The 27083-nt window shown below is 39.3% G+C and overlaps 1 protein-coding gene across 6 annotated transcripts in view; it reads left to right on the forward strand.

Annotated features, from left to right (window-relative positions):
* The window catches only part of LOC138420281 (interferon-induced very large GTPase 1-like), an 86913-nt gene that overhangs the window by 12662 nt on the left and 47168 nt on the right, over positions 1 to 27083 (forward strand). For 2 of the 6 annotated variants that reach the window (XM_069553382.1, XM_069553386.1), the window contains one exon: positions 19159 to 19286. The exons of the other annotated variants lie outside the window; for them this stretch is intronic. The gene's annotated coding sequence lies outside the window, so the exon portion shown is untranslated. Of the gene's footprint in view, positions 1 to 19158; positions 19287 to 27083 lie in introns of those variants that run through there. 6 annotated transcript variants of the gene reach the window in all.

Here is a 27083-nt window from a genome sequence, read left to right on the forward strand (position 1 = left end):
AACTCTTTGCGACCCCATGAATCGCAGCACAACAGGCCTCCCTGTCCATCACCAACTCCCGGAGTTCACTCAGACTCACATCCATTGAGTCGGTGATACCATGCAGCCATCTCATCCTGGGTCGTCCCCTTCTCCTCCTGCCTCCAATCCCTCCCAGCATCAGAGTCTTTTCCAATGAGTCAACTCTTCACATGAGGTGGCAAAGTACTTGAGTTTCAGCTTTAGCATCATTCCTTCCAAAGAGATCCCAGGACTGATCTCCTTCAGAATGGACTGGTTGGATTTCCTTGCAGTCCAAGGGACTCTCAAGAGTCTTCTCCAACACCACAGTTCAAAAGCATCAATTCTTCGGCACTCAGCCTTCTTCACAGTCCAACTCTCACATCCATACATGACCACTGGAAAAACCATAGCCTTGACTAGACGGACCTCAGTGGGCCAAGTAATGTCTCTGTTTTCAATATGCTATCTAGGTTGGTCATAACTTTTCTTCCAAGGAGTAAGCGTCTTTTAATTTCACTGAGCTCTTAGTATATGTCAAATACTGGACGGAGGACTTCACATACTTTACCGCTTGGCACGCAGATGAGGGTAGCTCCATGATTCAAGGCCTACCTAATGACCTCCCTTTGCTGCTAAACAATGGAATGTGGCATAGATGAAGGAATTTTCATATAAAATTAAGGTCCCAAATCAGTTGATTTTGCTTTAACCAAAAGGAAGATTATCCTGGAAAGGCTCAACTTAATCAGGCAGAAGGCCTTAAAAAGAGACTCAGCCCTTCTTTAGAAATAATTTTCCCTCCTGATGACTTACAGAAGTAAGCTATCATGTTGAAGGAAGGCCTGTGGAAAAGGTAATGTGGCCAGGAACTGTGAACAGTCCTAAAATCACAAGAAAATTAATTCTGTTAATATGTATAAGCTAAGAGCAGCTTTTCTAGTTGAAACTCTAGATGAAAATACAGCTCAGTCAACACCTGGAGTGCTGCCTTATAAAACCTTGAATACAGCACCCAGCTAAGTCATGCCAGACTCCTGACAGAAATTGCAATATATCTGTGTTTTGAGATACTAAGTTTGCGGTAATCCATCATAAAACAATATAAAAATAATGCAGATTTTGATGCCTAGAAGTGGTACCTAAAAACTTGGAAAATAACTTGGAAATCAGTCAAGTGAGCAGAGACTAGAAGAACTTTGAAAGAAAGCCTATATGTTTTCAACAGTCTATTGGTAGAAATCTAATCTTTAAGTATGCCTCAGTAAGAGTTCAGAAGAAATTGAGGAACATGTTATTAGAAACAGAAGGAGGAAGATTCTTGCTACAAAGTGATAAAAAGCTTTGCAAAATTATATCCTGGAGTTATGTTCAAGAAAATACTTAAAAGCTGGTTTTATACTTAGGGAGACTTCCAAGTAAAGGGTTAAAAGTGACTCTTGAATTCGTTTTTTCTATTTATGATAATATGTGAGAGGAGAATGATAAATTGAGGAAAGAACTGTTAAATAAAATGAAATCAAGACTTATGATTTTGAAATTTCTCACCATCTGTAAGAATTAAAATATTCACAGTCTTCATCTGTTTAGTATGACTGTACAACTTTTCCCTAAAGCTTCAGAAAGATTAAAAGGTGAAAGAATTAGGCACAAAAATAGGCCTTACTATTGTTTTAAGGATAAAGGTTCCCTATAAAACTAGAAAAAAAACTACCATACAACCCAACAGTCCTACTGGTGGGCTATATATACCCTGAGAAAACCATAATTGAAAGGACATCCATACCCCAATGTACACTGCACCACGATTTATAATAGCTAGGACATGGAAGCAAACTAGATATCTATTGACAGGTGAATGGATAGAGAAGCTGTGGTATACATATACAACAGAATATTCCAGAGCCATGAAAAGGAATGCATTTGAGGCAGTTCTAATGAGGTGGATGAACTTAGAGCTTATTATACAGAATGAAGTAAGTCAGAAAGATAAAAACAAATATGATATATTAACACATATATATGGAACTTAGAAAGACAGTATTGATGAACCTATTTAAAGGGCAACAATGGAAACAATCCTAAAAGATGATGCTGTGAAAGTGCTGTACTCAATATGCAAGCAAATTTGGAAAATACAGCAGTGGCCACAGGACTGGAAAAGGTCAGTTTTCATTCCAATCCTAAAGAAAGGTAGTTCCAAAGAATGCTCAAACTAACACACAGTTGCACTCATCCCACATGCTAGCAAAGTGATGCTCAAAATTCTCCAAGCTAGGCTTCAACAGTACATGAACCATCATTCCAGATGTTAAAGCTGGTTTTAGAAAAGGCAGAGGGACCAGAGATCAAATCGCCAACATCCACTGGATCATCAATAAAACCAAGATAGTTTCAGAAAAACATCTACATCTGCTTAGAGACTATGCCAAAGCCTTTGACTCTGTGGATGACAACAAACTGTGGAAAATTCTGAAAGAAATGGGAATACCAGACCACCTGACCTGCCTCCTGAGAAATCTGTATGCAGGTCAAGAAGCATCATTTAGAACCGGACATTGACAATGGACTGGTTCAAAATTGGCAAAAGAGTATGTCAAGGCTGTATATTGTTGCCATGCTTATTTAACTTATATGCAGAGTACATCATGCGAAATGACAGGCTGGATGAAGCACAAGCTGGGTCAAGATTGCCGGGAGAAATATCATAACCTCAGATATGCATATGACACCATCCTTATGGCAGAAAGCAAAGAAGAACTAAAGAGCATCTTGATGGAAGTGAAGAGGAGAGTGAAAAACTTGGCTTAAAACTCAACATTAAGCTAGCTAACATCATGGCATCTGGTCCTATCACTTCATGGCAAATAGATGGGGAAACAGTGGAAACTGTGACAGACTTTAATTTTGTGGGGCTCCAAAATCCCTGCAGATGGTGACTGCAGCCATGAAATTAAAAGACGCTTATTCCTTGGAAGAAAAGTTATGACCAACCTAGACAGCATATTAAAAAACAGAGACATTACTTTGCCAACAAAAGTCCATCTAGTCAAAGCTATGGTTTTCCAGTAGTCATGTATGGATGTGAGAGTTGGATTATCAAGAAAGCTGAGCACTGAAGAATTGATGTTTTGAATTGTGGTGTTGGAGAAGACTCCTGAGAGTCCCTTGGCCTACAAGGAGATGAAACCAGTCCATCCTAAAGGAAACCAGTCCTGAATATTCATTAGAAGGACTAATGCTGAAGCTGAAACTCCAACACTTTGGCCACCTGATGCGAAGAACTGATTCCTCGGAAAAGACCCAGAAAAAGACCCAGATGCTGGGAAAGATTGAAGGCGGGAGGAGAAGGGGACGACAGAGGACGCGATGGTTGGATAACATCACCAACTCAATGGACATGAGTTTGAGTAAGCTCCGGGAGTTAGTGATGGACAGGGACGCCTGGCGTTTTGCAGTCCATGGGGTTGCAGAGTCAGACACATCTGAGCAACTGTACTGAACTGAATGGAAACACAGACATAGAGAATAGATTTGCGGACACAATAGGGGAAGGAGAGGTTGAGATGAATTCAGAGAGTATCATGGAAACACACATTACAATATGTAAAATAGATAGCCAGTGGGAATTTGCTATATGAAGCAGGGAGCTCAACCCAGTGCTATGTGACAGCCTAGAGGGGCGGGATGGTAGGTTGGAGGGAGGTTCAAGAGGGAGGAGACCTGTGTATACTTGGCTGATTCATGTTGATATATGGCAGAAACCAACACAATACTGTAAAGCAATTATCCTCCAATTAAAAATAATAAAGAAATAAATAAAAATCATTTTAACTACATCCTCCCAAAAAAAGAGGATAAGGATTGCGTCACAGATATCAACCAAACTAGAAGTCCTCTAGTGAGCTTATGGGTACTATTTCCTACTATTTCAGCAGGAGGGCAAAGCTTAGTAGGGTTTCTCTGGCAAAGGGAAATCCTTTGTGTGCCCATTTAACATAAGCTTATCATTATCTAAAAATTGTAACAATTTTTGGCTTCCCTGGTGACTCAGAGGTTAAAGTGTTTTCCTCCAATGCGAGAAACCTGGGTTCAATCCCTGGGTCGGGAAGATCCCCTGGAGAAGGAATTGGCAACCCACTCCAGTATTCTTGCCTGGAGAATCCCATGGACAGAGGAGCTTGGTAGGCTATAATCCACAGGGTCACAAAGAGTCGGACACGACTGAGTGACTTCACTTTCACTTTATCATTATCTATAAATGTGGCTTTTGCCTAGAGGAGTGAATCCCACTGACATTTACAGAAGATCCACAAAGTTCTTGAGAAAATCTGTTCAGCAGAAACACTACTAAGCTGAGGTTGGAGAGAGTGTCTGTTTATGTCTGTCAGATATAGCTGGTTTAGAGTATTGTTCAATTCCCCTATTTGCTACTGGTCTTCTAACTGTTTCTGCATATGGGAAGTACAGCATTGAAATCTCCTACTACTATTTTAGAACTGTATATTTCTGCTTTCACTTCTCAATTTTTGCCTCCTATGTGTTAGAGTTCTATTGTTAGGTTCCTAGGTTTATGTCTTCCTGATGGGTTCACATTTTAATCAATATTTAGTGTTCCTCCTTGCCTCTTGTAACAATTTTCAACTGAGTCTAACTTATCTGATCTTAGCACTGATATCTCAGTTCTCTTTTAGTAACTATTTACCTGGAATGTCCTTTTCCATTCTTTTACTTTTGACCTATTTGTCTTGGATATAAAATGAGTCTTTTCTAGACAGCATATAATAGCATTTTGCTTTTTAATCTATTCTGAGACTATTTACTTTCTAATAGAAGAGTCTAATCCATTTATAATTACTGATAATGAACATTTATTTCTGCAATTTTGCTTTGCCTTTCATATGTTTCATATCTGGTTTGTTCCTAAATGTCACCATTAACTGCCTTCTTTTTTGTTTGTATTTTTGTAGTGTATGATTTTGATTCCTTTCTAATTTATTTTTCTGCATATTTAAAAGTTATTTTAGCCTTGGTTGTGCTGGAGCTTACAATTAACCTCACAAACATGTAACAATCTATTTTGAGAATATCATATGAACTTCCATAGGAATGTAAAGATTCTGATCCTTCATTGCTCCATCCCTCTCCCCTTTATGTTATTGTGTCACAAATTACATCTTTCTACTTTGTGTGCCCATTTAACATAGGCTTATCATTATCATTTTATTATTTGTCTTTTTGATCAAACTGGGAAAGGAAAAGGAGTCACAAATGAAAAATACACTATTACTGGCTTATAGATTCCTTTACCTGTGTTATTTCTTCACGTGGCTTCAAAGGACACTTACTGTCTAGTGTCCTTTCATTTCCTCCTGAAGGACTCTTTTTAGCATTTCCTATAGGACACATCTAGCATCACCAACTCAATGAAGATGGATTTGAGCAAACTCCAGGAAATAGTGAAGGACACGGAAGCCTGAAAGGCCGCAGTCCACAGGGTCACAAAGACTCGGACACAACTCAGTGAGTGAACAAACAGGACACATCTACTAGTGATGAATTCCCTCAGCATTTGTTAATCTGGGAATGTCTTAACATCTCCTATATTTTTGAATGATAGTTTTGCCAGGTATACAGTTATGGGCTTTGTCTTTCTTTAGGTGCTTTAAATATGTCATCTCACTGCCTTCTGGCCTCCATGGTTTCTGCTAAGATGTCCAGTCTTTTTCTTAATGAGTCTCCCTTAAATAGGACATTCAGTTCTCTTTTGCTGCTTTGAAGGTTTTTCCTTTGTCTCTGACCCTTAAAAATTTTATTAGAACATGTCTCAGTGTGGATCTCTTGTGTTTTTCCTTTCTAAAATTCACTGAGTGAGTTGATAGTGTATATTCATGTATTTAATCAAAGTATGACTTGTTGGTCATAGTTTCTTCAAAATTCTTTTACATCCCTTTCTCTCTATTCTCTCCTTAACGAAACTTGCATTATTTGATGTTCTGTTATTGACGGTGTCTCACAGATCTCATAGGCTCTCTTCATTTTCGTTCATTCCCTTGTCTTTATGTTCCTCAGACTGGATAATTTTAAATGACGTGTTTTCAAGTTCTCTGATTTTCCACTGACTGCTCAAATCTGATGTTGAAATTCTTAGTGAATTCATTTCCGGTATTGTAATTTTTAACCTAGAATTAGTTTGGTCCCTTTTCATAAAATGCATCTCTTTAGAGGTGTACACTGTTTGAGGAATATCATTCCCCTGGAGTTATACAATTTTTGTCCATGATTTCCTTTACTATTTTGAGCATATTTAAGCCACTTGAATTAAAGGCCTTTCTGAGTAACTTCTATGACTTGATTACTCATAGTTTCTATTAATTTTTCTATGAATGGGTTTTATTTTATTTCTTTGCAAGTTTTTAACATTTTTTGTGGAAAGCTGAACATTTTGTATTTTAGAATAAGATAACTCTTGAAATCATAACCTTTCTCACATTCAGGGCTTGTTTTCGTTGGTTCCTGTGGGTTTTGGCTATATGTCTAGCACTTTTCTACCTTTTTCTGTAAAAATATTAGTGGTATGTGCTCTCAGAAATGTGTCCTTTATCTTATGATAAGTTTATGCATTGTTTGAGTTTTTTTGCCTGGAGACAAAACAAAAACATACCCAAACAAACAACAGCAAGGAAAAAAACACCTCTTTGCATACTGGCTCAGTGTTCAGCATGCCTTCAATGCTTTGTTGTTCAGTCACTCAGTCATGTCCACCTCTTTGCAACCCCATGGACAGCAGGACGCGAGGCTTTCCTGTCCATCACCATCTCCCAGAGCTTGCTCAAACTCATGTCCATTGAGTTGGTGATGCCATCCAACCATCTCGTCCTCTGTCGTCCCCTTCTCCTTCTGCCTTCAATCCTTCCCAGAATCAGGGTCTTTTCTAATGAGTCAGCTCTTCGCATTAGATGGCCCAAGTATTGGAGCTTCAGCTTCAGCATCAGTCCTTCTAATGAATGTTCAGGATTGATTTCCTTTAGGATGGACTGGTTGGATCTCCTTGCAGTGCAAGGAACGCTCAAGAGTCTTCTCAAACACCAGAGTTCAAAAGCATAAATTCTTTGGAGTTCATCCTTCTTTACGGTCCGACTCTCACACCCATTCTTTGACATTCCTTTTCTTTGGGATTGGAATGAAAACTGACCTTTTCCAGTCCTGTGGCCTCTGCTGAGTTTTCCAAATTTGCTGGCATATTGAGTGCAGCACTTTAACAGCATCATCTTTTAGGATTTCAAACAGCTCAACTGGAACTCCATCACCTCCACTAGCTTCGTTCACAGTGATGCTTCATTCACAGTGATCCTTCCTAACGCCCGCTTGACTTCTCATTCCAGGATATCTGGCTCTAGGTAAGTGATCACACCATCGTGATTATCTGGGTCATGATGATCTTTTTAGTATAGTTCTTCTGTGTATTCTTGACACGTCTTCTTAACATCTTCTGCTTCTTTTAGGTCCATACCATTTCTATTCTTTATTGTGTCCATCTTGACTCCAGCTTGTGCTTCATGCAGCCCGGCATTTTGCATGATGTACTCTGCATGTAAGTTAAATAAGCAAGGTGACAATATACAGCCTTGACATACTCCTTTCCCAGTTAGGAACCAGTCCATTGTTCCATGACCAGTTCTAACTGGTCATTGCTCCATGACTAGTTCTTGACTTGCATACAAGTTTCTTAGGAGATAGGTAAGACGGTCTAGTATTCCCAATGCTTTAAGAGTTTTCCAGTTTTTTGCAATTCATGCAAAGGCTTTAGTGTAGTCAGTGAAGCAGAAGTAGCTATTTTTCTGGAATTCTCTTGCTTTTTCATGCCCCAACAGATCTTGGCAATTTGATTTCTGTTTCTTGTGCCTTTTCTAAATCCTTCAATGCTTAACCAGGCCCTTTACAATTCTGCCTTAGCCTTTAGTTTCTGCTTCTCTTGAAACTAAAGATCATTTAGAGATATAAATCCTACACATAGGGAACTTTTTACTGTTCCACTTCCCCACAGAATGTCTCTTCTCAATCTTTCTTGCCAAGTTTTCAACATGTCTATGGTTTACCTCACCTTAACATCTTCCCCAAGATAGGAGGGGTTGTCTATTTACCTTTCTTGTTTGCAAGGAATGCCCTCCACTTGGCTGCATTCTGATGGAGCTGTGTGCTGCCCAAAGCAAAAGCCAACTGCCTTTCTTCAGTCTTTCAAATAATCCCCAGAGGGCTCCAAGTAGACAAACACAATCTTTGAGATCGGGGTCTGCTCCTTTCCTTTTGAAAGCAGGGACAAAGGTCTCAGAATGGGAACGTGGCCTATAACTTCATGACTCTCAAGCAAGGGAGGAAGGTGGCCCAAAGGCAAGTAAAAGTGCCACAACACTCCCCTCCCATTTGTAAGTTGCCTTTTCTTGATCAGCACACATAAACCTTTAATTGTTTTCCAGATTTTCAACAAAGTAGATTCTGATGCCTTTTTCCTCGTTTATTGTTTCAGTAGAAGGATGGACCCCTGGAGTTACTTATCCCTTCATATTTGCAGATGTGTTCCCATGTTATTTACTTTTCATAATGGCTGTGCTTAATAACTTTCTCACAAAATCCTGAACATTTAACGATTTTCTCATAAGACAGTATAGGCTGGTTTCACGATACCATGAAATATGGTCACTGAAGGCATAACAGATGTTTACAGAGGTTTCTGAAAAGGCACTAAGAGGGAATCTATAAGAAAAGTTTCCCAAATCAGTCAAGAATTGAAGGCCTATGACTGAGATCTTATTCCTCCCTGAAAATGCTCTTGTATGCTTTTCTAACCATTTTACCACTTATTCTTGTCCCCTACACATACCCCACTTCTAATCTCAATGAGAATTTCTCACAACATAGACCCTTACCTGCTCTAGCTCTCACTTATCAGAACTGCTGAAGATTTTAGGCTCCTTTCAGCAGGCAACGTAATAAAATATTGCAGTATCATAAGATAAATGCCAGATAATATTCTAAATTAAGCCTTTGTAGAGGAAAATGTATGAACCAAAATTTTATAGGCTGCGTTATCATTTTAAACATTATAGTTATAACTAGAGTCATAGGATATAAAAACAGTACTGAAATGTTTATTTCTAAACTAAACTTCTGTTGCAAGAATGAAGTTGAGACACAGTCTATAGTACATGACAATATTTCCTTATATGGAAAAGTTTTCTATCCTTGCCAAGGCATTGCTAAATTTAAAAAAAAAAAAAGAAGAAGAAAAACTATTGTTTCTGGAAAATGAGAGAAAGAAATAAAACTGAAAGTATTTCCACAGCAGTGGGTAGAAGCAAAGGAGGGGCTCACCTTGACAGCTGGGTGATGAATAGGCTCAAACTCATGTCCATCGAGTTGGTGATGCCATCCAACCATCTCAGCCTCTGTCGTCCCCTTCTCCTCCTGTCTTCAGTCTTTCCCAGCATCAGGCTCTTTTCCAAGGAGTCAGTTCTTTGCATCAGGTGTCCAAGTACTGGAGCTTCAGCTTCAGCATCACTACTTCCAATGAATATTCAGGACTGATTTCCTTTAGGACAGACTGGTTTGATCTTCCTGCAGTTCAAGGGACTCTCAAGAGTCTTCTCCAACACCACAGTTCAAAAGCATAAATTCTTTGGTGCTCAGCTTTCTTGAGCTGAGCTTGAGTCCAGCTCTCACATCCATACATGACTACTGGACAAACCATAGCTTTGACTAGATGGACCTTTGTTGGCAAAGTAATGTCACTGCTTTTTAATGTGCTATCTGAGTTGGTCATAGGTTTTCTTCTAAGGAGCAAGTGTCTTTTAATTTCATGGCTGCAGTCACCATCTGCAGTGATTTTGGAGCCCAAAAATATAAAGTCTGTCACTGTTTCCATTTTTCTCCATCTATATCCATGAAGTGATGGGACCAGATGCTGTGATTTTAGTTTTTGGAATGTTGAGTTTTAAACCAGCTTTTTCACTCACCTCTTTCATCTTCATCAAGAGACTCTTTAGTTCCTCTTTGTTTTCTGCCATAAGGGTGGTGTTATCTGCATATCTGAGGCTATTCATATTTTCCCAACAATCTTGATTCCAGCTTGTGCTTCATCCAGCCCATCATTTCACATGACGTACTCTGCACATAAGTTAAATAATCAGGGTTACAATATACAGCCTTGACATACTCCTTTCCCGATTTGTAACCAGTTCGTTGTTCCACATCTGGTTCTAGCTGTTGCTTTTGACCTGTGTACAGATTTCTTAGGAGGCACGTAAGGTGGTCTGGTATTCCTATCTCTAAAAGAATTTTCCACAGCTTGTTGCGATCTACAGAGTCAAAGGCTTTGGCATAATCAATAAGGCAGACGTAGATGTTTTTCTGGAATTCTCTTGCTTTTCCTTTGATTCAACCAATGTTGGCAATTTGATCTCTGGTTCCTCTGCCTTTTCTAAATCCAGCTTGAACATCTGGAAGGTCTCAGTTCATATACTGTTATAGCCTAGCTTGGAAAATTTTGAGCATTTCTTTGCTAGCGTGTCAGATGAGTGCAATTGTGTGGTAGCTTGAACATTCTTTGGCATTGACTTTCTTTGGGATTGGAATAAAAACTGATCTTTTCCAGTCCTATGGCCACTGCTTTTTCCAAATTTGCTGGCACATTGAGTGCAGCACTTCAATAGCACCATCTTTTAGGATTTGAAATAGTTCAATTGGAATTTCATCACCTCCACTAGTTGTGTTTGCAGTGATGCTTCCTAAGGCCTACTTGACTTCGCACTCCAAGATGTCTGGCTCTAGGTGAGTGATCACAACATCATGGTTATCTGGGTAATGAAGTTTTTTTTGTATAGTTCTTCTGTGTATTCCTGTCAGCTCTTCTCAATATTTTCAGCTTCTGTTAGGTCCATTCCGTTTCTGTCCTTTATTGTGCCTATCTTTGCATGAAATGCTCCCTTGTATCTCTAATTTTCTTGAAGAGATCTCTAGTCTTTCCCATTCTATTGTTTTCCTCTATTTCTTTGCCCTGCTCACTTAGGAAGGCTTTCTGATCTCTCCTTGCTGTTCTTTGGAACTCTGCATTCAAATGGGTATATCTTTCCTTTTCTCCTCTACCTTTGGCTTCTCTTCTTTTCTCAGGTATTTGTATGGCCTCCTCAGACAACAATTTTGCCTTTTTGCATTTTTATTCCTTGGGGATGGTCTTGATCACTGCCTTCTGTACAATATCACAAACCTCTGTCCATAGTTCTCAGGCACTCTATCAGAGATAATCCCTTGAATCTATTTGTCACTTCCACTGTATAATCATAAGGGATTTGATTTAGGTCATAAGTGTTATGTCAGATGGTGGCAAATGCTAAGAAGAAAAACTATAGAAAAATAAAGAAGGTAATGAGTTCTGGGCATACAAGACTGCTATTTAATATAGGGTCATCAGAAAACACTTTCCCAGGTACAGTGAAATATGACCAGAATTCTGAAGAAAGGGATGGAAAGAAAAAAAAAAATTTTTCAGACTTAGCAAGAGCAAAGACTCCAAAGATGTAAGCAGGTGAGGTCTAACAAAGAAGCCAATATAGTTGTAGCACCAAAAAAAAAAAAACACGAGCATTTTTTGTGCTTGTCAGAAAGGAAACTGATATAAGGGCTTTTGGGACATTGTAGGACTTGCTACTTTTGCTAAGAGAGAGGTGGGAATCTCTTGGAGATTTCTAAGCAGAGGAATGACATCTTACTTTCGATTTAAAAGGGTCATTCTCCTATTAAAATGTTCATACTGTGTGAATAGACAGAGAAGATGAGGTAAAGTACAATGACAATGACAATTCAGGGGAATAACTTAGAAGACTATTGCAACAATTCAGGAAAGAGATGATAACAGCCTGTATTAGGATAGCGCTTATTGCTACACATGGCCTGTGGCCTAATCCAGGATATATTTTAATAGTAGAACCAACAAGATTTGCTTGAATTGAATAGATATCCCAGTATGCCAACATGTCTGGGATAATTAGTTTGAGGGTTCAAAAATATTCCCCTAAAGTGGTATCCCAAATTACATCAACTCCAAGTCTGTATTCGACCAAATTAGCCAAAATCCTGGATCTGCTTCCCCCACATATCTGACCCCAAACCTGAGGGATACCTTTAGTAATTAGTCATCTCTTCTAAAGTTTTCAATATTCATGAGTAGTGCTAGAATGCAACTGAATCCTTTTCAGAGCCAGCAAAATCCACGACTGCTCCCATATTACTGGGGGTTCTTCCCTAAGTTTATTCTTACCACTTCCATGGTGGACACTCTAAATTAAGCTTCTGACATGATTTCCCTTTCCATTCTTCCTGGCTATTCTGAAAATCCCTCAGGTTCTTCTGAAACGGGGGCCACCCTATATCCCCAACCACTGTAAATTTCCTACATATGCTCTTCTTGATTCACATTGATGTATATTTACCCTAGATTCTAAAGTATTCAATATCATCAATTATAAAACCTATCTGAATATCTAGAAAGGCATAGTAAGTTCTCCCCTTGGCTTGGTGGTAGAAGATTCCTTGAATTCCATCTTCTGTTTCACATAGTGTGAAAGTGAATGTTAGTCGCTCAGTCATGTCCAACTCTTTGCAACCCCATGGACTGTAGCCTGCCAGGCTCCTTTGTCCATGGAATTCTCCAGGTAGGAATACTGGTGTAGGTAGCCTTTCCCTTCTCCAGGGATCTTCCTGACCCAGGGCTCGAACCCAGGGCTTTTGCCCTGCACGTGGATGCTTTACTGTCTGAGACACCTTCAGTTTTGCACAATCAGTTTCAGTATCTCCGTCTGAGACTGAGATGGAGTTTACACTGGAGATCCTTTAGGCAGAACTTGAATGGGAAGAAGAGATGGAAAGAATTAATATTCTGAGCCCCTACCTCAGGCTAAGCCCTGGAATTCTCATTTCATCAACACAATGAAAAGTAGCAAGAAGAAATGTTACTGAACGTTTATAAACTTGAGTAAAGCCAATCTACTGACAAAAAGTTTTGGTGAAGGAAAGTGCAAGTGAAAGTCATTCGGTCCTATCCTACTCTTTGTGAATATACCCATGAACTATACAGTCCATAGAATTCTCTAGGCCAGAATACTGGAGTGGGTAGCCATTCATTTCTCCAGGGGATCTTCCTGACCCAGGTATCTAACCGGGGTCTCCCTACATTGCAGGCAGATTCCTCACCAGCTGAGCTACAGAACATGCTGCATTTATTACAGGGCCATACAAGGAGTCATACGGGCTCAAACGGTCCAGATTCCCCAGTAGATTTCAGAAAAGGCTTTTTTTTTTTTTTAAGGCAAAGTGAGAGAAAGAATCACAGGTGTGTGATCACCTTGTATATAATTCTCTGATTGGTTGATGGTGATATAACAAGTTGGTGTCATAGTGGTTAATACCATCAACCCTCAGACTCCAGTCAGTTTGGGGACCATGTTTTCATAGTTCATGAGGTTAACTTCTTACATCTGGTGGAGGTTTTATAGTATTTGCAAAACAACTCAGGAAGATATATCAGACACCATTATCGATGTACTTCAGGAAGGAACTAAAGATCCTGTGACTTTGCCATATAGCTGATCCATTGTTTAAATTGTTACCAGTTCTCCTGCCCCAGCTGCTATTTTTTGTCACTACAAATTCACAGTCTTTAAATCAAGCCTTGAGCCAGCCTTTTGTGACTCAGGGGAGACCTGGGAGATTAAAGCTTTCTACGAAGAGGCAGATGGAGCACATGGGAGGGTGGGCAGTATGGTTTAGGGAAAGCCCTACAGGGTCCAACTTAGTTACTGAAAAATGGAGAAAGATTAAATGAGTGACCAAAGTTTGCATAATTAGAAGGTAACAACAATGGAGTTTGGGTCCACTTTCCATGTAAATACATACCTTTAAGGAGACTAGTACTGATAGCCATTCCTAAACTTGACAAATCAGCCCCAATTTTTATGTCCCTGTCATCTGCAAGGATAATGCCACCTAAATATTTGCTTATACATTCATGTTTTCTAAAGGGAGTAGACTGGAAGTAGGATCAGAGAGCAAAAGCAGGAAAATCTGAGTTCACAGGAGAAGAGGACACTCTTCCTTTCTACCTCTACCTAGGGCTAGCAAAGCCCTACTGGTTGCAGCTAGGCACTGCCCTGAGAGGGAGAGGGAGAAGCCCACTGAAGGCAGGATCCAATGCCTCTGTGTCTTTCCCTGTGTAATATAGGTATTTATAATAAGAAATGTATAGTTGTTCTTTGTCCAATTCATAAAACAGGGTTCTTGAAATGCTTATAAATTCCTAAGTAGTAAGAATGGTAGAAGCACTTTGGTTCTAATGAGGCAAGTCTGGGTGGGCCCCTGGATGGGAAATGGCCACCAGAAAAACAGAACCATGATTAGAAGTTTCATATTTTCAGGGCTCTACTTCCCATTCTCCAGAGAGGGGCTAGAAATTAACTTAATAATAGTTAAATCCTATGTGAGAAAGCCTACAGAAAATCCCAAGAGCATGGGGTTTGAAGGGCTTTCAGTTTGGTGAACATATCCACATATACCAAGAGAGGGATGGATCCCTACTCCACAGGGACAGAAGCCACCCAGACCTCAACCTATGTATCTCTTCCTTTGTCTGTTCATCTGTATCCTTTATCACCTTCTTTACTAAACTAGCAAACATTAGTCTTCCCTGAGTTTTAGAATTTTCTCTAGCAAGCACATCAATCCTGAAGAAGCAGCTTTCGGGAACTTCTGATTTATAGCCAAGTCATACAGAAGTTGAGGGTAATCTGGGGATCTACTGCCTGAAATTGACATGTGAAGCCAGTGGCAGTCTCCTGGGACTGGGCCCTTAAACTTGGGACCTGAAGTACATTCAGAAAGATGCATAGTGTCAGAATCAAGGTAAATTGTAGGACACCCTGATAGTGCTGCAGAATTGCTTGTTTTAGGGAAAGCCCCACACACATCTGACACTGAACCAAAGGCATATTGTTTGATTTTTTTTCTAAAACACCTAGGGTGTCTGATTTTTTTCTTCCTCTTCCTCTCTTTTGATGGAAAACAGTGCAAGTGACCCAACATGTGCCACTTGGGTGTGTAGATTATTTCAACCTGAAGGTAAGGAAGTTCCAAACTCAGAAACTTTAAACTTCTACCTAACTGCCTAAGGGAACAGATTATAGACCCTGTTCCAGGAGGGAGATACCACTAAAGATAACTATACAACACTATATATAACTATAGTAAACTATGGACTAGGTGGGCTAAACAGGGAGGAACTTAGCGAGGCCAGTTTGATCAAAGTTCTCTCTGTGTCCTAGTCTCTCCAGATTGACCAGCGAACATTTGTTTAACAAACATCAAATCTCTATGTTTTCCTGTGAATTACTTTACTTCCCTTTGAAGTTCCAGACTCCTACCTCTTTCTCCTTAGTCCAGTATGATTTATAAATGTACATCACCTTGCCTTACTATCTTTCAAGTTTCTCATGCCTATGTTAATTCTCCAGACATATATATTAAACTTGATTTTCTACTGTGAATGTCTTGCTGCTGCTGCTGCTGCTGCTGCTGCTGCTGCTGCTGCTGCTGCTGCTGAGTCACTTCAGTCATGTCCGACTCTGTGTGACCCCATAGACGGCAGCCCACCAGGCTCTGCCGTCCCTGGGATTCTCCAGGCAAGAACACTGGAGTGGGTTGCCATTTCCTTCTCCAATGCATGAAAGTGAAAAGTGAAAGTGAATTCGCTCAGTCGTGTCCGACTCTTAGCGACCCCATGGACTACAGCCCACTAGGCTCCTCTGTCCATGGGATTTTTCAGGCAAGAGTATTGGAGTGGGGTGCCATTGCCTTTTAATTATTTGACTAGCCAAAAGGAATAAAAGGGGAAAAAGAAAAATACCACCACCCCTTTTTTGTTGACAAGTATCACCCACCTGATTTCAGAAGAGACCAACAGAGTCCTTTAATGAACATGTTCTCTTAGTCAAAGAAGATCCAATTAGAAGGAAAGAATCAGGGGGCAATGTCAGACAAGAGAGACCCAGTGATCTCAGCTGCCCTTTTCTCTGTAATGAATGGGTTAGAGATGGATTGGTTCATGCCAGGATTTTTAGCTGAAGCTAAAAGAAGGGCTGAAATTAGGGTGAAGCAAGTGAGGCACCCAGACTACAAAATTTAAATCTCTCTCAAGCTCAAGTTCTCTTGTACCCTAAACTCCTCTCTTGCCTCACCCTAGTTCCAGTCCTGCATGCTCGGCTCTCTCTAGTATCACTGTGGAGGACTGGGTGATTTCCTTTTTCCTGTTTATTCAGAATAAGGCTATAATTTTTCAAAGAGAACTTAAGTTAAAAACTGGCAATAAAAAAAGAAACAAAAAAGCCTGGATAAAGCATCTTTCAAAAACATTCTCTAGTTATTTAACTGAAGTTCATGTTAAAAACAAACATTTCCTGAAACTGAGAGAAAAGTGAAAAAGAGAGCAAAAGTCTATTTCCTGTATTGGGCATTGACATGGAGTAATGGGAAGTAAATGTGTGGTGAAATAAACTTGGTTTCAAATCTGATTTTAAGAGATTGCTTTTACTCCTTCATTAATTTATATAATTACTGAAATCTTACCATACACAGAAAGTTTACTCACTCTGTGAGAGAATCTGAGGTGCATCAGACTCTCTGATCTCTAGACCCAAAGCATAGCAATAGAGAAGACACGGGCACTGACACAAAGCCCAGCACAAGAACACAAAAACACGCACGAACACAGAAACACTCAGAGGTGCAGGCTGAGCAGTGGAGGGAACTCCACCGCTAAAGACGCCTCCCTTGATATTTCTTGTTTTGACAGATTTGATCATCAAACAAAGTGTGCACTGGGGAAAAGAATTCATATGTGAACATGTACTTTAGCCCAAGCACTGGGTGAGATTAACCTACCTCATTTTATCCTCATTAATATTCTGCGAGTGGATGGTGCTACTGACACAAATTCATTCCACTCCTCGACTGCTCATCATTACTTAGAGCACCCTCTCCACACTCATAAGCAAAGATAGCTAGGAACTGCTGGATCCTGGACTCAAACTAATGGCTGACATTTAAACTCTGGCCTACTAGAAAACACTTTATTCCTATTCTAAAAGCAGGAAATTGTTACTCAGCCATTAAAAAGAATACATTTGAATCAGTTCTAATGAGATGGATGAAACTGGAGCCGATTATACGGAGTGAACTAAGCCAGAAAGAAAAACACCAGTACAGTATACTAACACATATATATGGAATTTAGAAAGATGGTAATGATGACCCTGTATGAGAGACAGCAAAAGAGACACAGATGGGTAGAGCAGACTTTGGGACTCTGAGGGAGAGGGTGGGATGATTTGGGAGAATGGCATTGAAACATGTATACTATCATGTAAGAAATGAATCGCCAGTCTATGTTCGATACAGGATACAGGATGCTTGGGGCTGGTGCACGGGGATGATCCAGAGAGATGATATGGGGTGCAAGGTGGGAGGGGGGTTCATGTTTGGGAACTCATGTACACCTGTAGTGGATTCATGTCAATGTATGGCAAAACCAATACAGTATTGTAAAGTAAAATAAAGTAAAAATAAAAATTTAAAAAAATAAATAAATAAAAGCAGGAAAAGGGAAGTGTGATGGAAGGATACCGCTCCAGCCCTTCTTATACCTTCTTTGTGTTTCATGTCACTCACTGAAATGCCTGTTAATATTCTCATGAATTACTGAAGAAACAGGCTCAAACAGACCAACCATTTTCTTATTCAATCATGATATTCTGTTCTTATGGTTCATGCACTACGTTTGGGATACAAAGATGAATAAGACAGATCTCCCACAGCTGGGAGGAACAAAGGGAGGTGGGATGTTTGAGGCTGGGGGATGGGAGAAATGAGGCAGACGAGCAGCAGCTACAGTGCACACACTGTGACGGGGCATCGCAGGTGGAGTCAGGGCTCTGAGAGCAGCACAGACAGCTCAGTCCAGGCCCGTGTAGGGGAGACGGACAGGGGCACCGGGAGTGGAAACGGGAAATACGAGATGACGTGGGAAGCATTTTTAGAGGTCCTAGGGAAATGAGGATGAAGTTCTCCACCAAGAAGACGTGTGCAGACATATACAGCTTGAAACAGAGGAACAATGGAGCAGGTGGTACTGTTTACAAGCAAAATTATAATGAATTAAATCATGGGGTAAGATAATAATCAATGAAACAAAATGCTTTACGTGAGATGTGTAACAGAAAGCAGATTTTTAACATTACTCAAAAGCTCTGCTTCCCTTGTAGCGCAGTCAAAGAATCCATCTGCAATGCAAGAGACCTAGGTTCAATTCCTTGGTTGGGAACATCCGCTGGAGAAGGAAATGGCAACCCACTGCAGTATTCTTGCCTGGAGAATCCCCATGGACAGGGGAGCCTGGTAGACTACAGTCCATGGGGTTGCAAAAGTCAGACACGACTTAGCAACTAAACTATTACAAAAGCTCTAACATAAAATTCAGTTCAGTTCAGTTCAGTTCAGTCGCTCAGTCATTAGAGAACAGTAAAATTCTCTTTCTCCCTATAAACACACAGTATGCTTTTAAGAATTTAGCTCATGTTAGTGTTGAAGCATCCACATCAGCTAATACAATTTTGAAACTTTGTTAATTTTCAAATCAATCACACAGCTAGAACAGTAAAGCAGTTAAAGCAAGTTTCCTGAGGAAGACATTCTAAGGTGCCCTTGTCTCTTTTCTGAAATTTTTTCCCTATCCAGTTTCTCCCATGTTCTTTATCTGGTGTTCACCCCAGGCCACCATAAATAAACATGCACACACACCGCTCCCCCCACCCCAACATTAGTCTTCCATTTGCAATAACCTTAACACCCAGGAATCACAATGCAAACACAATTATAAATCACAATTATCTAATCATAATTATATAAATAAATAAAAATCACAATTACAAATGAATGAATAAATAAATAAATAAATGGGTAGGATTCCTTTAAATCAGCTGACTTTTTAAAAGAGGTTAAAAAAAAAAAAAAACCAAAGTGAAACCAGTTTTTCACTTCCTGCCTGCCGTTTTACCACAGAAGGAGCTGAGGTCTAGGCTGGAGATTTCAGAAAGCAAACTGCCAGACTCAGGGAAGGAACCTGCTCTGCTTTCTTGCTCATCTCTCTGGAGCAAACTGAAGACAGGAGCTTGGCCTCAAGGAGGCAGGTAAGTGAAGGAAAAGGAGAGAATTGGGTAGACAGAGAGCTGCAACAACATATTCAGAGAGTAAAATAAAAACAGAAATTGATGGAAACGGGAATAGGGACAGTCAGAGATCAAGGCAGATTAAGGCACAATGAGAACACAAATATGAATCTAACATTCTCATTGTTCCAATAAACAGCTCCAAATCTGAGGGAAAGGGAGCACATTATCAAAAGAGACAAACAATTTGGTAACTTCTATTGTCAAATAAAAATAAATCTACACTGGCATAAAAAGAGACTTCATTTGAAAGGATTATTGCAATCAAGGGAAAGAGACTATTGTAATTGAGAAAACAATTCAAACAGAACTGCAAGCATCTCAAAGGAAAGGTAGAAAGCAATTTTCTTTTGTAGGGAAGGGTCAACAGGCTAGAATGAACACAGAATAGAGAGTGTGTATAAAAGGAAATATTTTTATTCTTAGGAGGGATCGTTAAGGAGGGGTTGTATGCTGGATCAGAACGAGGATGGGTCAACCTTAAGGGGGCTAAAAAGCAGAGAAGTTTAATTAATGTTTAGTTTCAAACACTCCAATTGATCAGGGGGACAAACAGCTCAATGAAAGTTTCATGAGGCAAAGAATGGAATTTTAAGGGTCTTTGTCTGATGGTATATTTAAAACAAGTAACCAAGAAAGATCTGCAGTATAACAATAAAGAGAGAAAGAAAAACAGTTAATCTTTAAAAATTGGGTGTGTGTCTGGCCTCTTATAAGTAATAGGGGAACACATAAATGAGTCCTACCAAAGTCATATGCAAAACAGGGGCTCTTTGCAGTAAGTTAATTCTCAGAACACAAAAGGTTGTACGGATTTCTTTTAACCATCACTGCTTTCCAAGAGCAAAGGACTCATGAAAAGTTTACTTTATTATGACTCATGTGAGTAAGAGGTGCTATGGTAAATATAGAGAAGAAGGGAACTAACTGGACCTGGAAGAGTAAAGGCAGGTTTCACAAATAAGGAGAATTAGGTTAGCAGTATAGGATCCTGGGAAATGCTCATCTAATATAATATTTTGCTGATCTAATATTTGTATTGATATTAAACAGATTAACAGGACAAAGTTAACTTTAATTACATACTTACAGAATCCCCACCAAGACTCAAAGATGGTCTGGCAATTGAGGCATATATACCATCTCACGCTAAGGAGGAGGCAGTAGGGGTCTGGGGCTTCAAAGAGGAGGGGGACAGTTAAGCAGATGGGAAGAGCAAATGATTGGTGAGCAAATGATTGTTAAGCAAATGTTTGCAATGCCGTGCAAATATGTCTTTCTGACAAAAAAAAGCTGTCTCTGGTAATAGCACTTTCTTGTGCAATGTTAGTCGCTCAGTCACTCCAACTCTTTGCTGCCCCGCGGACTGTAGCCCACCAGTCTCCTCTGTCCATGGAGTTCTCCAGGCAAGAATACTGGGGTGGGTTGCCATTCCCGTCTCCAAGACTTTCTGGCACAGGCCCTCTATATAATTCTTTTAGGCAGTTCAAGGAGAGGTAAAAAAGGCTTTTCCTGAGTCTGCTGGGTCTGAATTGCCTTCTGCTCAGAACAATCCACATGTCAAAGTGGCAGATGTGGAGGTGGCATATTCTGCCTCACCTCAACATACAGGGTTAACAAAACTCTGAGACTGAGGAAAGATGACAGAGTACAGCTTTTAAGGGAAGAAATTGAACTAGAAGTTCAGAAAAGGAAAAAGAGTGGTTGTAAAAAGAATTAGGTTGGGACTTCCCTGGCAGTCCAGTGGTTAAGACTTGGCTTTTTGAGATTTGATCCCCAGTGGGGGAGCTAAGATGCCAACTGCTTTGCAGCCAGATAACCAAATCATAAGAGAGAAGTAATATTATAACAGAAGGCTCAGACGGTAAAGCGTCAGCCTACAATGCTGGAGACCCAGGTTCAATCATTAGGTCGGGAAGATCCTCTGGAGAAGGAAATGGCAACCCACTCCAGTACTCTTGCCTGGATAATCCCATGGACAGAGGAGCCTGGAAGGCTGCAGCCCCTGGAGTCACAAAGAGTCGGACGCAACTGAGCGACTTCATTTCACTTCATTTCACTTCATTTCAAAGAAAAAAAGGGGTGACTGGGTTGATTGTTGCCAGATTGTGAGGGGGATTGAATGCTAAGACCAAGTAATTTGATCATATCATAAACCAATGAGGATTTTCCAGTTTTGTAAACAAGTAAATGACTTACCTATGAGTTTCAGGATGCACTGTGAAAGGTGAACATACAAGGAAAGATATACAGATTCGAGAGCTTCTTATACAGAGCAGTCAAATAGCACAAACTAATGCCCGGCATTTAGTAGGTAACTAATAGGGACGTAGTTTAGGTGAAGAAGTAGGAAAAAAATGGCTTCCAAGAAATAAAAGGTGCCCACATCACCATTTGCCCATCAAAATGGAATAATAAGGCCAGAGTTAGAAATTCAAAATAAGTTTCTAACTGGATAAGCCATTCAACACCATAAATCCAAGTCCACGGAGGAGCTACAGAAACAGTAAAATCTACAGTAGGAGTGGAGTTTAAGAGGCAAGCTAACATTTTGTTACTTTTCTCTTTTTTTATTGAGATATAATTCACATATAGTATTAGCTAAGCTGTGCAACATGACTCCATATATGTGTATATATTGCAAAATGATAACCCATAGCAAGCCTAGGGAACATCCATCACCACACAGTTATACTTTACTTTTCCTTATGATGAAAAAATTTAAGGTCTTCTTCGAAACTTTCAAGTCACAATAGTGTACTATCCACTACAGTCATCATGCTGCACATAACATTCCCAGGACTCACTCCTTTATAACTGGAAATGTCAGCCTTTGTACCTCCTTCGCCCATTTTCCGTCCCTCTCCCCCACCCTCTGGAAACCACCCATCTGTTCTCTGTATCATTTAGCTCGTGTTTGGTTATGTTATGTTTTATCTTAGCTTCCATATGTAAGTGAGATCATATGGTATTTATCTTTGTCTGACATTTTACTTAACATAAAGCCCTCAAGGTCAAACCATGTTGTCACAAATGGCAGGATTTATTTCTCTTTCTCTCTCTCTCTTTTTTTTTTTTTGCTGAATAATATTCCATTAGAAATGGACCAACTTTCTTTATCCATCCATCCATCAAAGGACATTTATGTTGCTTTCAATTTTGGTTATTGTAAATAATGCTGGAACAAACCTGGCCAGGGATGGGGAGGATCTTCTCAAATTAGCATTTTCTTTTCCTTTAGATAAATACCCAATGGTGTCACTGGTGGATCATGATATTTGCTAGAAACTGGAAAAGGCTAGACACTGCATAAAGAGCCTAAAGCAGCTCACAATTAGCAGCAGACTCTGAACACATATTCTAACTACATGATCAAAAGCAGTCTCAGGTTACTCTCCATCCAATTATCTGATTGTTCCTTTGCTAACACTTAACCTGAAATTATTTTCCTTCTTCAAATATTTTGAAGTTTATGGTCTGCTTCCCTCAGGTAGAGGTAAACACTGCAGAGGCAGGGATCTAACCTGCCTTACTCATTAGTCAACACTAGTACCTAAAACATTTCCCAGCATGCTGAAAGCCCTCAATAAATATGTGTGAGATAAATGCTGACATTTAAAAAATATTTACCAAACTTCCAATCAGCAGTACTTGTATGATCTCCTTCACTCAAAGGTACATTATCATGATGGGTACAAGGGAGGAGAGATGGTCCACAAAGAGGAGCCCCCAGATTTAACAGGATAGAAAGCTGGAAAGGCTCCCTGGACTGGATAATTAGAATGTGAATATCAGGTTTCTAGTGAACTTTTTCTAGAAAAAGGTGAGGGCAGAAGTAAAACTAAATAATAATAAGTGGATAGGATGCATTCAGCTATTTATTTCATCAACAAACATTTACTGAGCCAGAAGTGCTAAATTTGAAATTCCTTTTAGAGAAATCTGGCAATAAAAAAATATAAAGAAAAGCTTATGGAGGAGGCAAGATCCACTCTATATTTAAACAAAATGGGAATATGTGTGTTTTCTTATCCAAAGTGAAGCAACCACAAAAGTAAAATATTCAGATATTTGACACCCAAGAATAAGAATAAGAAAGAAAGAAAAAGCCAAAGGGAAGCGAGTAGCAGCAGGATTTAGAGGACAGGGTTAGTATTGCAGTGAGGTTAGGGATGCCTCTTCCTTAGGGACCAGAGGGAAGAACACAAGAATGGATAATAGAGTCTTAATTTGAAGGTGACAATCTTTGAAGATGAGGAAGTTCTGACCGCATAGCTTCTACACTCTGTAGAAATGGAAAGGGACGTCACCAAATGTGAGAGGAGCCTCAACTAATGCTCTCTTTGATGTAATCTTTCCTGCATTCATAGACCCCTCTCAATGCTTCTGGACTGTTGGTTCAAAGGACCTACTCAGCCTTTTTCGTATTTATCTCTCTATCCCCATTGTCTCAAAAAGTGCCTGGCACTTAGGAGTAGACCAGTAAGTGTAAATTACATGTAAACTTATGAAGATGAGGTGTTTGATTGTGGGAAGTGAAGAAGACAATGAAGAAGAATCAAACTAGACTCTTGGGGCCTGAGACACTGGGAAGATGGCAATAGAATGGATGCATTGAGAAAACAAAAGGCAGAAAGAGGTTTAAACAAGTTACTGGGTGCAAGCCGGGATGTACTTATGTTCCACCTCAAGGGTCTCACTTGCTGGTAAGAAGTACAACTCTGTCCTAGGCTGTTCCCATGCTGGTTTCACATTCCCTTGGGCCCCCAGGGATTCAACTTTTTTCTTCAGTCTCCTCAGTTATCTAAAAACATCCTCTACACACTTGGCTGCTCCTGGCTCAGGTCCCAGTTCAGTTTCTTTCTGTCCTCAAGACAATGCCTCAGGTTTCAACTGTAGCTAGGGCATTTGCTACTAATCGCTAGGTACGTGAAGACAAAAATATAAAAACCAAGGAAAAGGAAAAGATCTTCTCTTGTTTTGTGGTTTTACAATGCTCCCAGAAGCCTCACTAGTCTAAAAGCAAATTAGAATATGGGAATAAAATGGTCTCACGGAAGTCATGTCTAAGTGTAAGTATATACTCCCACATAAATAAGCCTATGTTCTTGCACTTGAAAGGTCTCACAAAAGATGGAAATATGTGGCTTCCTCCATCCTAGTTTAAAATTATTTTCTTATTTTTATGTCAATTTCATTGAGAAATGACCTATGCACAAAAAAACGCATCCACTTAAGGTAAATATTTTGATGAATTTTGCCAAGTTGAGACCACTAAACCCTTGAAACTATTCCCATGATCAAGACAGAAAATATTTTCATGATCCCCCAAAATTTACAGTGCCCCTTTGCAGTCTATTCCTCCCTCTGCTCCAGTCCCGGGCAACCAGATATGCTTTGGCTTACTATAAATTAGTTTGCATTTTATATAAATGGAATAATACAATAAGTATTCTTTCATTGTTGCCTTCTTTCAGACAGCATAATAAATTTTAAATTCAACCATGTTGTTGCTTGTATGAGTAGTTATCTGTTTCTATTATTAAGCAGTATTTTTTTGTAGAGCATATTTCATTTAGCTATTGGATTGGCCAGGAAGTTCATTCAGGGCATGTTACACAAAAACCCAAAAGATCTTTTTGGCCAACCCAATATCTATCTATTTATGGACATTTTGAGTATTTTCAGTTTTTAACTATTATGCAAAAATCTACTATGTACATCTATACACAAATCATTGTTTGGGCAAAACTTTTAATTCTCTTGGATAGAAATCTAGAAGTGAAATGTCTGAGTCACATGGTGTGTGCATGTTTCACAGGTGCCTAACAAGTTTCTGAAATGGTTACTACCAATAGTGAGGCTGTTCTAGCTGCTCTATATCCTCTCTGACACTTGATATTGTCAGTCTTCTTAATTGTAGCCTTTCTAATGAGTTTGTTGTGTTTTTTCATTGCAGTTTTAATTTGAATTTCCCTAATGACTAATGATGTTGACCATCTTTTCATGCACTTACTCACCACTCAACATCTTCTTTAATGAAATCAGCTACTCAAACACTTTGCCCTATTCTTACTACATTCTCTTACATATTATTGAACTGTAAGAGTCTTTATATAATTTGGATACCAGTTTTTTGTCTGATATATTCAGTGAAAATATCTTCTTCCTTTCTTTAGTTAGACCTTTAATTGACTTAATGTAATTTTCAGAGAGCCAAATTTTTCCTTTTGATTCTCTAGTTGATCAGTTTTTTTATGGCTCATGATTTTAGTGTCCTAAGAAAGTTTTGCCCACTGCAAGGACATGAATATTAATATTTTTCACTCTTCTTTCATTCAGAAGTTTAATAGCTTAATTTTTACATTTAAGTTTTGGTCTATTTTGAATTATTTTGGGTGTGGTGTGATGAGCTATTTTGGGTGTGGTATAAAGCAGGGTCAATGATCAGATTTTTTCAACATGGATATCTAATTGTCCTAGCACCGTTTGTTGAATAGATTTTCCACTCTTCTTTGCAAATCGCTGTAGCATATACATATGAGTGTATTTCTAGATCCTCTGTACTCTTCCATTTCCATGGACTTATATCTGTCTTCATTAATACCATCTTGTTCTTGGTAGCTGTATGCAAGTCTTAAAATGAGACAATGTATTGACCTCTTTCTTTTTTACATACACACCCAGACCACATATACATGTGCAATTTCCTTAGGACAAAAGGGTCCAAAAAATTCCTATTTCTGAGAGAAGACATTTTGAGTTTGAGTAGCTCAAAGCTTCCTGACAATCTCAGCAAGTTGGAATTAATAGTATTCATGAACTTTAACAAGCTAGAGAGCAATATAGATTAGAAAAATGAACCAATATCTGAACTTTTATAACATCTGTGTCATCAACTATATCCCTTCTACTGAATTTCTGCTAAATATGGCTGAGAGGCCTATTCTCCACAGTCTTCCTCTTTAAAACCTGAGGTGTAATAGAAAGGAAACTTTGAGTTAGGGGATGTCTCAGATCTCTGAATACAAGTTATCTGAATACAAGTTATTTTCCTATCACATATATGTCCACATAACTTTATCTGTGTTTTTCTTAGACAACAGGAAATTAAACAAAGAATTATGCTCTCCTTTTTTACCCGGGACAAGTCATTTAATAATAAGCCTAAATTTACCTTCTAGTCTCTGAAAATCTCCATTTCTCAGTGGCCTGACTCTTATCCTAAAGAACCACAAGTCTTCCTCTAGTCCTGTCCAGCTGTACCCTCAAATCTGCCTCAGACCGACCATGTTCAGGGTTTTTAGGAAACCTGGAAAACAAACAGGTTCTCAGGGGGATTTCCATAGAAGGTCTGAGATTCTCTGCTTTCTGTTTATGTGACTATGAAAGATTTGAGCCCAATAACCATAAAACATGTGCCTGTGACTTTACCCTGATTAGGAACAACACAGATTAACTTGACAGTCCTCCTGGCATGGAACAAAGACTGCTTTGGTCTTTTCTTCTGGTCTCTTTGTTTCTTCCTCCACTGACCAATGATGTCTCAAACCATATGGAAGATCATGAGATTAGAGTCTACCAGTATTTATAGTTTAATGAAGTATCCCAAATTGACCACATAAGCATGCCCAGATGGAGTATTAGAACACTGTCCATATTCCAGAACAATCTCTCATACTCTTAGCTATTTCTTATCATTAATCTCTCTACTTCCTAACAGTTTACACTAGTCATTACTCAGACTTGTGATATTAC

Source organism: Ovis canadensis, chromosome 15 (assembly GCF_042477335.2).
Source record: "Ovis canadensis isolate MfBH-ARS-UI-01 breed Bighorn chromosome 15, ARS-UI_OviCan_v2, whole genome shotgun sequence".
Lineage (NCBI taxonomy): Eukaryota > Metazoa > Chordata > Mammalia > Artiodactyla > Bovidae > Ovis > Ovis canadensis.